Source organism: Epinephelus moara, chromosome 6, assembly GCF_006386435.1.
Source record: "Epinephelus moara isolate mb chromosome 6, YSFRI_EMoa_1.0, whole genome shotgun sequence".
In the NCBI taxonomy this organism is placed as follows: Eukaryota; Metazoa; Chordata; class Actinopteri; order Perciformes; family Serranidae; genus Epinephelus; species Epinephelus moara.
The window spans coordinates 36,222,440-36,237,388 of NC_065511.1; the positions used below are offsets into that span (position 1 = coordinate 36,222,440).

Sequence of the window (14,949 nt, forward strand, 5' to 3'; positions counted from 1 at the left end):
CAAAGCATCTTGCAAATAATAAACAATCTTATCAAAGCTCCAGGAACACCACAGTCATCTCCATAATCCGGCCGATGTGCTGCAGTTGGCTCCTGGGGATGAACGGCCGGGGCAGTTTGCTGGTGGACGATAAAGTTGTTGGAGGGTAAACCTACAAAGTACTTTATAACTCAATGCCACTGGTTGGAAAGCTAACGACAAGCAGCACTGAGCCTCTTCCACTCCAAAACTGCAGCTGAAGGCTACTGGTAATCTACATAGAGCTGTCTTTGAAATGTTGTTATATTTCTATTCAGACTTGCGTAAGTATGCTCGGGTGGAGAGAAACAAAGGGAGAATCACAACGCCCAAATCTTATAATGGTCGGCAAAACCCTGCTGTTTATTCTGGCGTCTTGAGCAAACAGACACTTGTGTAAACACTATAGGCAACACTGAGGTTAGCAAAATGAGTGAGGTCATGGCCACATATCTTATGACAATTCAATGATGTAATTATAGTGAGAGACCTCGTCCTAACTAACGTCGGTTGTCACTGTGACTTTAAATAGTCACAGATATAGAAGGAATCTGAGCATTAGTGTTTGTCAATAACTGAATATCACTCTTCTTTGCTGCTGTAAGACATTATAGATGTAAATTATTAAGATTAAGTGACTTGCACAGACAGGCAATTGTGTTTTCTGTGCATAAAATGTGTGTCAATTAATGTAGGATTATATCTTGTGTTTTGAGTTTTGGTATTATAGTTTTATACACTGGTTGTGCTTTCCACAGAGCCTGCTTCTCCACATGCCTGAATAACCGAGCCAGGTATAGCTGTGGTAAGTCTCTGTGAACAAGGGAAACAGGGTTACTGTGATGTGTTTACATGTGAGGAGTTTCATCACTTCATGTTTGGCTCACTAAGGTTACATTCAGCGTGCGAAACATGAGCTAAGAGGGAAAGGCACTGGGGTCAAAGACGAGGAGTACACATCTCCTGAATAGATACTTCAGAATGACTCAGAGCCTGACAATTATTTAACCATCAGCACAGTTTGTAGTGGGACTTTACCAAATGAGGCCAACTGCGTTGTTCTGCTTCCCTTTAATGGTCCGGACATGATGTATGACCACCTCTGTGATTCTGTCAGTTCTATTTTAGTTCAATCACAAAACCTTTCCTGTGAACTCAACAAATGCAACACACCCTCTCAGCCTCTCAAATACCATATGAGTACTGAGATAAAGGTTATAAAGTAAGCAAACAGGGGAGGGCAGTGTGGCTGGTGTAGCAGGAGTGATAAGTGCTGCCCCGGTGCTCCATCTATGAATGATGGAGGGACAGAAAGCTAAACCTTTGGACAGAAAAATGGGGATTGAGAGCTAGAGCTAGACCAATAGATCCACAGATATGTTGCAGATATATCATATCAGCCAAGACGTAACTAAAAATTGTAGTACAGATATGCCAAAGTAGGTTAATTCAGAAATTCAGTACCTCTAGTACAAGTTCATTTTTTGACTATAAAATATCCTGCTTACTATTTTTTTTGGTCACAATCCTTTGAAAACAAATCTAAGGAATACCTTTTAGGTTTTTTGTTTGATATGTGCAATCGCTCTTGAATATTTCTAATACTCTCAAATAATCAGCCCAAAAATCCAGTATCAGTCGGGCTTCCTGACAGTAAATGAGGGGAATTTGGAGAGACTTAAATCTCCACGATTGACGCACTTAAGTCTCGATCAGTCTGATGTTATCAGAGCTGTCAGTCTAAGTGCTCTGAATGTCTGCGATAGGCGTAGCTTATTGTCTTTGAAACCACAGACAGACATGCATAAGACTTGTAGGAATGGAAAGAGAAAACGCTTCCTTGTTGATTCCCCTTCACGGTGAGTCAAAGGCCTGCGTTTTATTAAATGCTCCAGAAACAGGGCTTAGTTTGCTGTGAACAATCAGTCACATTTAACACATTACTACTGAAGAAAACCAGAAGAGGAAGAAAAACAAAGGTGTGGTGAAATGGCTGTCCTTCAGCTGTCTTTATCTGTGGAGTGCTGTAATCTGGTTACTGACTGAGCCCAGTCAGCCTACACTGACTCATTACATAACACTGAGAGCTACAGCTGGGGAGGAGGCTGATCGCTGTCTGGCTAAGGAACGGAGGGAAACCAAGCCCTTTACCCAGTTCTTCTAAAGTTTCTCTCAGCTGAATGGAGCAGCACAAAGGCAGTACTGCACATAAAGCAGAATGAATCTCAGCTATAGGATGCACTGCGTCAGGCCCTCTTGAACTAAAAAACAAAGGGGGTGAAAAAAGAATCAGTGGACCCTACAGCCTTGGACGAGAAAATGCACATCAGAGCACAGCAAAGCAAAATCCTTGCTTGGTATAGCGTAATCTAATTCTATAGGGCTGGGCTTTCTTTACAGACATGGTTGTGGTTGACAAAAAAAATAAAAAACATGATAAATATACGTTTTTATGGCTTAGAGAAATTGCTCCGTCTATGAAGAAAAAGCAGAAGATATCTCAGCCAATTTTGTCATTTTCTGCAACATCAGTTGTCTTCAAGGGCAACTGGATGCACCGTATGGAACAGTGTTACGTAGGCACATTCATTTCCAAGGGCTATGCTAAAGCATATGATAAGCATTGCATTGTAAATACCCCCTCGGGCTTATACAAGGCCGCTGCAGAGAGAGGTTTGTGCAGCAAAGCAAATCAATGCTTCTGCTCCTCTCTCAATGTCATAATAAACTGATTTATAAAGCACCTTTAACTCAGAGCCTGTTTACACCTGGTATTAACAAGCATCCAGCCGAGACACGGACGTTCTGACAACTGACAACTTGTGTTAAGATTTCGTTACTGGCTTTCGTCACTTACACAAGAAGATCAAAAGGCCCACCACAGAATTATTACATCCACACTCTCGCTAGCTGCTTGCTAGTCAGTACAGATGAAGATATCGCTGTCAGCTGAATTCAACACTTTCTCCATCCATAGGGCAAAACGATAGACGGTCACTCAACACTTCGTCCAATTTGTCGTAGAACGAGAAAGTTATAGAGCCTTAGTGTGCTGTCACCAAAACAACCCCCACGTCCTGCACAGATGTAGTCCTTGTTGGGCTGAATCAGGATGCATAAGTGTTTACACTGCAAAAGATATGTGGTCAAATGTGTCCCAGACTACCTCGACAAGTGCTTTGATTGATTGGATCACAACACGTCTTGATATAAACACGCCCTAATATGCTTTCATAGAAAAGAAATTCAAAGGTTCTCCGTAAAGTAAGAGCAAACAACACAAAACTTAAGCTGCTAAACATTACTTCCTGTTCTGTCTGAAAACCGCTGCCTCACTAATTCATCCACTGAGCACATGTGCTTGATCAGTACTGAAGGAGGGGACGGGTGCTTGCAGTTGCTATTGGTTTACATCTCAAAAATCAATACAGTAAATTAGAGTGTGGCCATTTCCCTGGACAAAAGGAAATATACCAATAAACTGGTCATTGTAGGAAAATCAATACAACCCACTAACCTGCAGCAAAACACAACATCCACAGAGCCGCTGCTGGCATGTGAATTATAGGAACTAGTGGGCCGTTTCAAGTCCATTAGCTAGAAAAACAAATGCTTCTTCATGTGAATCCAAGAAAGCTTTTGTCTTTAGTGGAGCAAAGAACCCTGATGCAGCTGCAGCAACTGGTTATCTTCTTCCCAAATAAGGACAATAATTATCTTTCACCACTTGCCTCGGTCTACACTGTAAGAAGTGTCAAGTTTCCTAAGAACTTACCAACAAGAGGGAATTAAAATTTCAGAAAAGTAGGAAAAGCTCAGCCTCCCTACAAGGACACCAAAACATGCTTCAGAAAATTCCTCAAGCAGGTATATAATTATTATTATAATGGATAACATTTTGCAGTGTGAAACACGTAGCATGCACATTCCAGCCCTGATGAAGGTTTGACCACCAGCTGTGGGCGTCTGTGTGTGTAATGCGTAAGACAACACCAGTATGAATGCACACACAGCTGATGTCAGAGATTCCACACTGTGCCTGCCCTCTCGGAGGCCATGCCACTCGAGCTGGTCCAGTCCAAAAGCTGTCCAGTCATCACACAAAAATTTGCCAAGTCTAACTTCCCTCTCGCGGCCTCCCCGTCCGTCCTGCATGCTGGCTCAGAAACATCTAAACCTGATCCATGTGAACTCAGCAACCAGTCTTTTTCTCCGTGAGAGCTCAAGGCAAAACAAGGTGAGGAAAACAAGATCTGATTACAGATCACGAATGTGACCTCGGTTTATTGTTTGGAGTGTAAAGAGCCAAAAGACATGTTAACTTCACGTCGCAGTAGCTTTGAAGTTTATGAGTGAGCTACTGCAACTGAATAAAGATCATCTGATCCAAAAATGCAAGACGAGGAATAAGAAAAAAAGAGCTTTCACTGTGGTTTGGGTTTATTATTACTATTGTTCTTAAAAGGACACAGCCCCTGAATGCCACACTAGACTGCTAGCTCAGACTATCTATCCTCACATCTAAACCGGAGCAATAACAACTGTGTAAGCAAAACTACAGTACCAATGCATACAGAGAATCACCACCTAATCTCTGAGTTGCTAGAATTAGAGCAACCTCCTGTTTCAGATGGTCTAAAAATAATCCTCTCATAATCACAGTTTAAACATAGAAACACTGCACTGTGCAGAGTTCAGAAACAGCCAACAACCAACATTTAAACATCGTCAGGAACAAAACGCCCTGGTGAACGCCTAATGCCTTAATTAATGACCGTCATAAGTAGGTGACGCAGTGTGCTCTCTTAAAGCATGACACCGAAGTACCCGCCCAGTTATGGCATCATTTTCATTGACATTAAGATAATGATATCCCTGGGACTGCACTGTTCTAAACACAGCGAGCAGAGTTAGGGCGGACACCCATTTACAGACAGCAGGATGTGTTCAAGTCAGGTTAAATGTCACGCACACTAAAAATGAACAAACAAATCTTATTTAACAACTCTTTGTAGCGTCCGGTTGTACCGGGTCAGCGCGTTACATGTCTGAGCACTCATGAATTCGTAATGTGTTGTTATGTACTGCAGCAAGGAACAAGCAGGGACCTATTAGATCAGACTTGAGTCGAGACCTCCGCCAGCAAAGGCCAACGGTGCATTCACACTCGCCTTGGATGGTCGTTCTTCTGACTTCAGTGTGTTAATGAGCTTACTGCAGAGAAGATGTGTTGTATTTGATTACTCAGAGCGTTGAAACAACACGGTAGACTGTATAAAATAACGGACTTTGCTAGTATGATGTCACCCATTGGTTTGCGGACTCTCGAAGACTTCAGTTCAGCATTTCAGCCATCACCATCTCGGTTTGTTGGAGCCAAATGTTACCATATTTGGATGAAATGGTGAAGCTGTTTGGGAGGAGCAAAGAAAACTGATAACGTGAACCACGAAATAAAGGAACTCATATTATATATCATATTATATTCTGACACATGACTGGTAATGCACTGAAAACAAGTTTTGTGGGGCAGGCAGCCTTGCTGTCGAACGAGGATGTACTATAACAAAGTGTCATGAAGAAACTGACACCATATTTTGCAAAAAGCATCAAATCTCGACAGGTTGGAAAGGTTTGAAACATTTACACGAATCAACTCGAAGGAACTGGTCGAAAGAATCGATCTGTCCATCACTAACGTTAACTCATCTTCCAGCGTGCCCACTGTTCAGGTGACAAGATGCAAATTTTGGTTCGGAGAACGGGACATGGCTTCACACATAACCTAGTCAGTGGAGGATGTTAGAGTGCTTCATGGTGGTTCCTTTCAGCCAAATGTGGACTCTCGCTGATATTCACTGGAGCAAAGCATAATAGTCAAGTCCAGCCAGCTGAAATGGGCAGTATTAGCCTCTGAGCACCAGTGTTTATCAAAGTGTCTGAGAGCTGATGTCATGGTGTAGCAGTGCATGTAGCAGAGATCTCTGAATTCACTTCCCCTAAGTTGGCTTGAATACCACGCAGCATGCCAATGCCTGGACCCGCCACAATCTCACATTTTAGTGGAGAAAAGCCGTGCTCGGAATTGAATTTAGGACAAAACATTATCCCATCAACAGAGGTCTTTTTCTCCATATGGATACAGTAGGCGCAACAACTTTTTGTTGAACAAATAAATCAGGCTTCCCACACACTTTCTACTGAAACAGGATCATCTGAGAGCAGCTGGTGATTTCTGGTCCCTTGTTCCTATCAGTGAGGCTTAAGATAGCTATAAGTGAGAAAATATTATTATGTCCTCTCGACAGATGAGATGAAATTCTCACAAAGACTAAATGGCATTTAAAAAATGACCAAATCTGTCTTTTATTCAGTCTTGAGAAGTACTTCTTGAAACCCTAAATGACTAGTGGAAGAGTTTTAAGTGTTACCATGTAGGTAATAATTTTAATGAAAAAAGGTGTGGTAACTATTGCGATAATAATTTTATCTATATACAGATACACGTTCAGCCCTTGCTTTAAAGGTCCAGTGTGTAGGATCTAGTGTTGAGGTTGCAGAACTGGAACTTGTCCCGTGTAGGAGAACTATGGTGGCCTACGTAAAAACGCAAAAATGCAAAAAAAATAATGGCCCTATCTAGAGCCAGTGTTTGATTTGTCCGTTCTGGACTACTGTAGAAACACCATGGAAGAAGACCCGCTCCATATTCAGAAATAAACGGCTCATTCCAGGGTAACAAAAACACAACAATTCTTACTTTAAGGTGATTGTAAACTAATAACAATATAGTTATGAATATTTCATACCATTTCTGTCAATAGATGCTCCTAAATCCTTAACACTGGACCTTCTAAGTCTCAGTTTTGTTTTCTTCCTTTTTGTCTGTCTGTAAAATTGGTTTATTAGGCAGTCTATTAAAGCTGGCCTTCAAGGATCCCAGTCTGTGCCCGGAGCATGTCACCGCAGTCAGGCCCAGTAATCACCAGTCAAGGAGTGCTAATTAACAGCCGCATGAAGCAGGCTTCTGTGGAGAGGGCTATAGGGGACCATAAGCGGCATTCCCACATTCCACACAGAGACCACATTACATTGTGCACAGTGTCAGTGCGGTGGACACCTGAAACAGCAGAAAATGTAATGAGGGCATTTGATCCTCGAAGTGGAAGCTAATCTGCCATCAATGCAGAACTGTTTCGGAGACGTGCACGAAAAGAAACCCAAAACAAGATATTAAGAGTGACTGCTGCTGCTGCTGCAGAGAGCATCCAGTGCAAAGTGTTGGTCTGCCTCCCAAATACAGCAGCACGGAGGCCGATGGATAAACTGCTTCACTTGGTGAACATTATGTGTTGGTTTCAGTATTCCAGAAAGCTGCCAACCTAAACTCCAGACTCTGTGGGTGAGAAGTCCTCATTCAGCCCTGGCGGCCTCTTCATCGATTTCTAGCCTTTGTGAAGAAATACAAGCCTCTATATCCATCTGAGAACTGCCTACCTCTTTATTAGCTCAGGACGAAAGAATTCAACTGTGAACTACAAAGTATGTAATGTGACTCTGCAGTAATGCCTAACATGATTGAAATAATCATAGTGCCAATACTAAAGCATTCCCACCAGGTCCGTTTACACCAGGCACTTCAGTTAAACCATCTCCACTCATGTGATAAATGTCAATGAATGAGAGCTGCGACGATTAATCGATTCATTGTCAACTTAAATTAACAGTCAGCTAATCTGATCATCGATTAATCAGTTTGGGTAATTTTTTAAGACAAGAAAAAGTCAAAAATCTCAGATTCCAGCTTCTCAAATGTTTTATTTATTCACTCCAGTGTTACCGTAAACGCAATATCTTTGGGTTGTAGACAACAAAAAAGGCATTTGAGGACATCATCTTGGGCTTTGGGAAACACTGATCTACATTTTTAACCATTTTCTTACATTCATAGACCAAACAACCCATCGATTAAACTAACAGATAATCGACAGATAAATTGAGAAAATAAATAATCATTAGTTGCAGCCCTACAATGAACTGAAGATCTAAAACCAAAAGCTTTTTTATGAATTGTTTTGAAATGGAGAATTGCTGTCCAAATAAAGCTACGTTCAAAAACACTCAAGAATCCGCATCAAACCCTACAGTACACAAAAATGCAGTAATGCAATTTAAATGTGAGCCAGACTTATAAAAAAATAAAGACACATAGATCTAAAGCCTGCACACTGCTCTAAAGCATATTCATAGGCTGAACTATACACTGACGACAAATAATGTCTCTGGGTTTGCACTGATGCCAAAATATCCTTTTTGCTTAGTGTACAAACAATGAGCTTACTATTACATAATTCACATTTAGAAGGCAGGCAACATGACTACTGCTTTGATTTGCATATTAACCCTTGAGGAATATGAGACATTTCTTAGACACTACTTGAACCTTGGGCTGTGCTGTTTCAGAATTAACTTAATTTGTTCCACTCCTGCAAAACAAAGCATGGCTGTAGCTTTAAAAAAATGCTTTAATTTAGACACAAAGTGGAGCTACAACTCGCTGCTCGACACCGATTCAACCGTTCAAGATCTCCTCCTGCTAAATCAGCCTGAATGTGAATCCAACCAAGCCGGGCCAGATCTAAAGCCAGTGGCTAAACAGGCACCAGCCTCTGAAGGCGGGCAGCACTAATGCTCATGTGAATCCCCACGTGCTGCAGGCCAGGCCCTGTACACAGCAGGGTGACTTCACGTCACTCCCTGTGTGATGTCATCATGGGTGACAGGCTCCTCATCAGGGCTGTGTGTGGGATTACTCCCGCTGTCCTGGATCAACAGGGCAGGGCGGGAGGGACTGATGTCTTCTAGTCTGCATAGGAAACTACACTTCTCTCTCCACGGGCTGAAGTGGCAGCTAAGTCTCATTATTCACCAGCTATTATGCTTTGAAATAAACATAACCACCTAAACAAATGTTGGCAGACCTCGGCTATAGCTGGTGAATTTATCAAGTCTACCAGACACAGGTATTAATACAAGCCAATCTAACCCTCCTCTAGAGCCTCTGTCTGTTTTCAAAACAACCAGCTACTATGACTTAGACCCCAAAGTCACTTCACTACAAAGTTGGGTCATTTTAGGCTGGATTCAATTAATTTATCAGCTATAAGACTAGTTTTGCAAACACCACATTATTTTTAAAGAAACACATCACAAACAATCTATTTTTATGCAATAAAAATATAACGATATCATGATATTGCAATTCCTTATATTACTTTTTGACTCCATAAAGCAGCAGCAACAACAATTCCTACTGATAGCAAAGTAACATTGCTACCAAAATGGAAAGTGAAGGTGTGGAAAGGGTTCAGATATAAATAAGGTCCAACAAGAAACCATCAGGGTCTATATATATATATATCACACTTAAATTTAATTATTTTAAGACATTTAACGATCATTTTTAACCAAGTTTAAGAGTGATTTTTGGACAAATCATCTTCTTCTTACTCAAGCATTGCAGGTAAGTATAAAGTTAAGTATGTACGTGGTTCTGTAGAGGTAGATTTTATGTAGGAATTAATTATAAGAGGTTAGATTTTGCCAACAGATAAGTGCTAGTATAAAGTAAAACAACAGCATAAGGTTAAGTGGTAGAATTAAAGACTAGTGACATCAGAAATGTGGAGTTTCACACAAAAGAGCTCGACTAATTTTGACAAAAAGACATTAAAAGATAGATCAATTAATTAACATAAAATGTTTGTGGCAATTACGACCTCACAAATTCAAATTTAAGACAATTCAATGATGTTTTCAAGACATTTTAAGACTTTTCAAGGACCTGCAGACACCCTGAACCATAGTAACATGAGCAATGGAAGAAGGAGATGCAATACAACAAACTTATTTCACAGATTTGAGTACAAATAGAGCAAGGAATTATGGGAAAGGTGTACAACAGCTTATTCTAAGTCCAAAACAACCAAAAAGACATTAAAAACATTATTACCTCACAACTACCCTGAAATATCATGATATTGTTTTAAGGCAAATCACCCACCTTATACTGCAGGTGCAGCTAAATTATTTCAACATAAGGGAGGAAATCTTCACATGTGACATAAAATACAGCAAAGCTGACAGACAGAATTGAGAAAAAGGCAACAGCAGTCACAAGCAGCGATGTGACAGACACTACAGACGATGAAAAATACTGCTCGCTGGAATAAAACCCAAAATGATTAACCTCTGCTGCCATATTTGCTATGGTAATTTATTCACTTTGAAATGTAAGTCCTTTTTGTAATTAGGCAATTATATATGTAACAGTTGTGTGACAAGATGTGCCACAAATTCTGACAGAGGGGATAAAACAGTGAGGTTTTGACGGGTGGCAAGTGTAATGATCAGTTCCCCACCCTGCTCTGCATGTAGAGGGAAGCGTACAGTAACTGATACAGCAAGCTCTCATTACCATAGTGTCTCTTGTGGGAGTGCCATCTCATACTGTATGGGATTATGGCTGCTCAGCTGGTACCATAAGGATTTATCGGTGTTCCTATACTTTACAGGCACTTCTACTGTGATAACAACTGTGTCAACTATCTTGATATAATCCACTTCATCGTAGGCCTACTATCTACAACATGTTTACAGTCAAGCAGCTGCTGGCACCCCAGGTAGACGCCTCAGGTCTAGGTCTCTCCACCCTGACACAAACAGCCCTGGGCACTGGCTGGGTGCTGTGTCACAAGACTGGCAGCCAGGGGAGGGTGGGGCTCCAAAGAGTTTTATGAGTTGCTGTCTGGACACAGAGGCCTCGTGGAGACAAGCCACCTATTGATCCCCGTCTCACTGTGCCACTGTGGGGACTAAGGTAGTTTTCCCTTTCGTATCACATCTGCTCCCGTCTTTCTGAACAGTGCCGCTTGGAGATAAGAGCACAGATGCACGGCTGTATGGATGCCAGTTTTATGACGCATTATATTTTCATTCTGACAATAATAAAAGCAGCAAAGTGTCTTAAAAGAAGCAGGAACGTGGATCTGTTGCCTGTTCTGGGCTGCTGCAAAACTGAGTGGAACATGTACACTTGACACAAAAGTCATGCATTTGTCCTACTAACCCGAAGAAGCACTCATCTACTTACTTATTAATCTGACCGTGTTTGAGAAATCCTATGGGAACACCTCCACGGCCAAATGGGCCTGGCTCTGAAACTGACACTGGATCCTGGACACACACACACACACACACTAAGTGAGCAGCTGTTTGGGAGAGCCCAGCGAGAGACGAATTTAAATTTTCATGCCCTCTGCACTGCTGAAGCAGCATGGTTACCCTGTGAAACACTATATACACCAATGCGGTCATAACAGCCACAGCCGCCAAGCACATAAACAGATTGTAAGAGCCATGTTAAAGATATGAGAGATAGTTAAGATAGTAACACAAACCTCCAGACGAGACCTTTTTCCCAAGTTAAACCAACTGCCTGTTTTGTGAGACTATAAAGTGAGACTCAAATTGGTTCACTGCTGCTCTACCCTCTATTGTGTAATCATATAACTTTGCTATGTGTCACATCAAAACAGTGTGACAATAATCTCCACTGCCACCAGGTCTGGTTATTTTGCAACTTCAAGATGACAAGCCTCGGCATTACAAGTGCCTAAACATTACTGATCATTTAAAGGAATACGTCACCCACAAAATGACCATTTGTGTATCATTTCGTCGTGCCATGTTACCTTGAAGAAAACTTTGTGTTTCTTGCATGCCTCGATAGAAAACAGTGAACATATTGATTTACTGATTGACTGGGGAACGTGTTTAACAACAGCAAAACTGTATCAAATCATTTGTTAACAAACTCTCTCACAATTCGAGGTGTATAAGGGCTGCCTTCAACGACTAGTATTTTCATTGTCAATCAATCTGTTGATCACCTTCTTGATAAATCGATTGGTTGTTTGGTTTATAAAGTGTCTGAAAATGGTGAAAATGTCTGCCACTGTTTTTCAAAGTGCAACATATCCAGTTTATCGTGGCTAAGGAGTAAAGAAACCAGAAGATGTACACATTTAAGAAGATCGAATCAGAGAATTTTTGACTTTTTGTTTCTTAAAAACTCTTCAAACTAATAAACCGACTGTTAAACTAGCTGTCAATTAATTTAACAGTTGACAGCTAGTTCATGAATTGCTGCAGCAGTATGCAGTATAATCCAAATCCCATTTATCCAATCATATGCTCAGTTCTTTCCAAACACATGCAATCTTACTTTTTGGATCTGAACTGAAAGAGAAACTTATCTATTCTCTTTGAAGCCTCCAATACTAAAATCTGTTTTGCGAAAATGCATGTGAGCATACGACTGGATAAATGAGACCTGGATAATACAGCACAAGTGGAGTGTGAGTTTGTTCGCTGTTGCTAAACGTGATCCCCAGTCAGTCAGTACATTCATATGTTTGTCTTTTTCCGTGGAGGCATGCATGGGAAAAAAGTTTTCTTCACGAATTCAAGGTAACACAGCATGACGAATTAATTTACAAATGCTAATTTAGCGGGTGAAGCATTCCTTTAAGATAACAGTGGAAACATTTTACCATTCTCATCACCCGTCTCTTCCGTATCACTTTCAACCAAGGCTACTGTGAAATGCTTACCGCAGCGCATTTGAATGCTGCTGGAGATCTCTGTATGATAAGTTGCAAATACCAAGCCACACATTTTGAGTTCGATCAACAGATTCAAATGGTTTTAACTAAGTGTCACAAAGGGTTTGAAAATATTCTGCCGTGCTCTGTGCCTGTGGGAGCAGGTTGTGAATGGATTTATCTACTGGCTGTTTTGTGCACTGACTTATAGGGCCATTCAAGCATTCATAAACCAGCTCTAATCATCTAATTATTTACACAGTGTTCCTGCTGTATTGACTGGTAAATATTTAAATATAATCACTATATTTTTCTTTTTACACCCCGCTAGTTTGGAGTCTGAACTGCATAGGGACGGATGCTACACCCTGCTTAAAATACTTGCCTGAGGTGTTCCCTGAGCTGCTGTATGCATCAGTATGTTCCTTGAAGTGTTGAGAACTTGCATAATGAAGCCTGACACCGCCGCCTCACACACCTTCTCAGACATGGAGTATTGGGGTACGAAAATCTCACAGTACATGTAGATCCCAGACCTGTAACTATACGATCATGCCTGATTACCTGCCATGGTGACTGGAGGAGCAGGCAAACCCACCAGCCATATTTAGGAGCATTAAGCTGGTAGTTCAGTCAACTTTCCACACTGCTACTGATCAACAGTCTTCTTTGCAAGGCAGTGGTTTGTGTGTGCTGCATTTCAAACATCACCCTGCACTGCCACTGGAGGAATGAGTACAGGTGGGAGGGCTGGATGCACTTCATCTTCCCCACTTCACAACACCTATCTTCGTTAGATCCCATCAACCTCAAAAGTGGAGGTTCCCACTTGCTGCTGCGTGTTTACAACAGGATATGGCTTTTTAAACATACACAGTCCATGTGGGACAAGTGCTGTGAGGAGCTGGTCCCCCTGTCCTACTTTTCATGTTGACTGTCTGTCCCAGCAACAAAAGAGCCCACAAATACAAGACCTGAATAATTCAAGGCAAAGTGTAACGCAACACTCTCTAATCGTGTCGATGTGGGAAATGACAGCAAATAACCCAAGTCCTAGTTTCAAAACCAGCACAGGGAACAGTGAACCGAGTGACCAGCCAGCTCTGGCACCAACGTCTGGGAACAAATGATGTCGCGTTGCTGACTTGACTCACTCGATCCGTCAACGTTAGCTTCATGTAACCGGTTATTTTAATTAGAAGTTAGGAAATACAACCCGTGAACTCAAAAGATTTCTCTCCAAGCAGGTGCTTTGAGTAAATGTTACATCACACATGCACCTTAAATAAAAACCGGGCACGGATAATCTGAATCGTGACTGCCAGCTATTACAAAGCTAGCTCATACCATATAACTATAAAGGCAGAAACATAACTGATAAAAGCTTAAATATAGATCTGATTTCTCATTCAGCACAACTTTACAATGCAGTGTTTACCCTGCACAGCTATTATGTGACAGCTCCTAAAGCTAATATAATGTTCTGCACCCAATTCAGCTCGCCAACCTGCTTGATACATGCATAGTTATGCTGCTGATGATGGCTTGTCCTAAACGTTGACTCTCAGCCAGCTATTATGGCTACGACTATTCTTTGAAACAACATATCAACGAACAATACACATGCTTACATAAACGCATTTGAGCCGTTCAAACGCATGGGGTTTATGCACCGTTCACAGTCAACCTAATAACTTTATTTTCTCGTTACAGACTATTTAATTGCATCTTTTGGAAGCTGCTATACGTGTGCATGAATTCCTATTGCATTTAAGTGTTTAGTATTTTTCAGTAAGTAGACCGAACCGTAACGTTTGGCTAGCAAGTGGCTACTTCAAGCCTGGCTAATCAGCAGCTAACGTTAGCTAACGCTAGTAGCTGGAGTATCCCTTTACTGCTTACCTTTAACGGCCTCGCGGATGTTTTTTTCATCGTCCCGTGTAGTTTTCCAGCAAGTACCGACTTGAGAGCAGCATATACGTTTCCAAGAACACCACCTCCTAACTTTTTAGCATCTTCACTGGTGGAACTACGCGTAAAATCCCAAACCGGACCACCAGCGACAAAGTAATTTCTCCACCACTTACAACAACAACGTCAACCGAAGAGTTGAGCCCGCCCCCCGCTGAGATCAGCCAATCAGAGAGGAGAGGCTATTTCATTGACATGTATAAGAACCAATGGCGACTCCTGGGGTCTTTGACTGATGTTCCCCAATAGAGTAAACACCAAATGAGGACGACAGAGTGCAAATCATTCGCCTGCC

The 14,949-nt window shown here is 41.5% G+C and overlaps 1 protein-coding gene across 6 annotated transcripts in view; it reads right to left on the minus strand.

Moving 5' to 3' along the window:
* Positions 1–14,780, minus strand: part of otud7b (OTU deubiquitinase 7B) — a 48,658-nt gene extending 33,878 nt beyond the window's left edge. For all 6 annotated transcript variants that reach the window (XM_050046283.1, XM_050046282.1, XM_050046280.1 and 3 more), the window contains exon 1: positions 14,586–14,780. The gene's annotated coding sequence lies outside the window, so the exon portion shown is untranslated. The remainder of the gene's footprint in view (positions 1–14,585) is intronic.
* Positions 14,781–14,949: the final 169 nt, after the last annotated feature.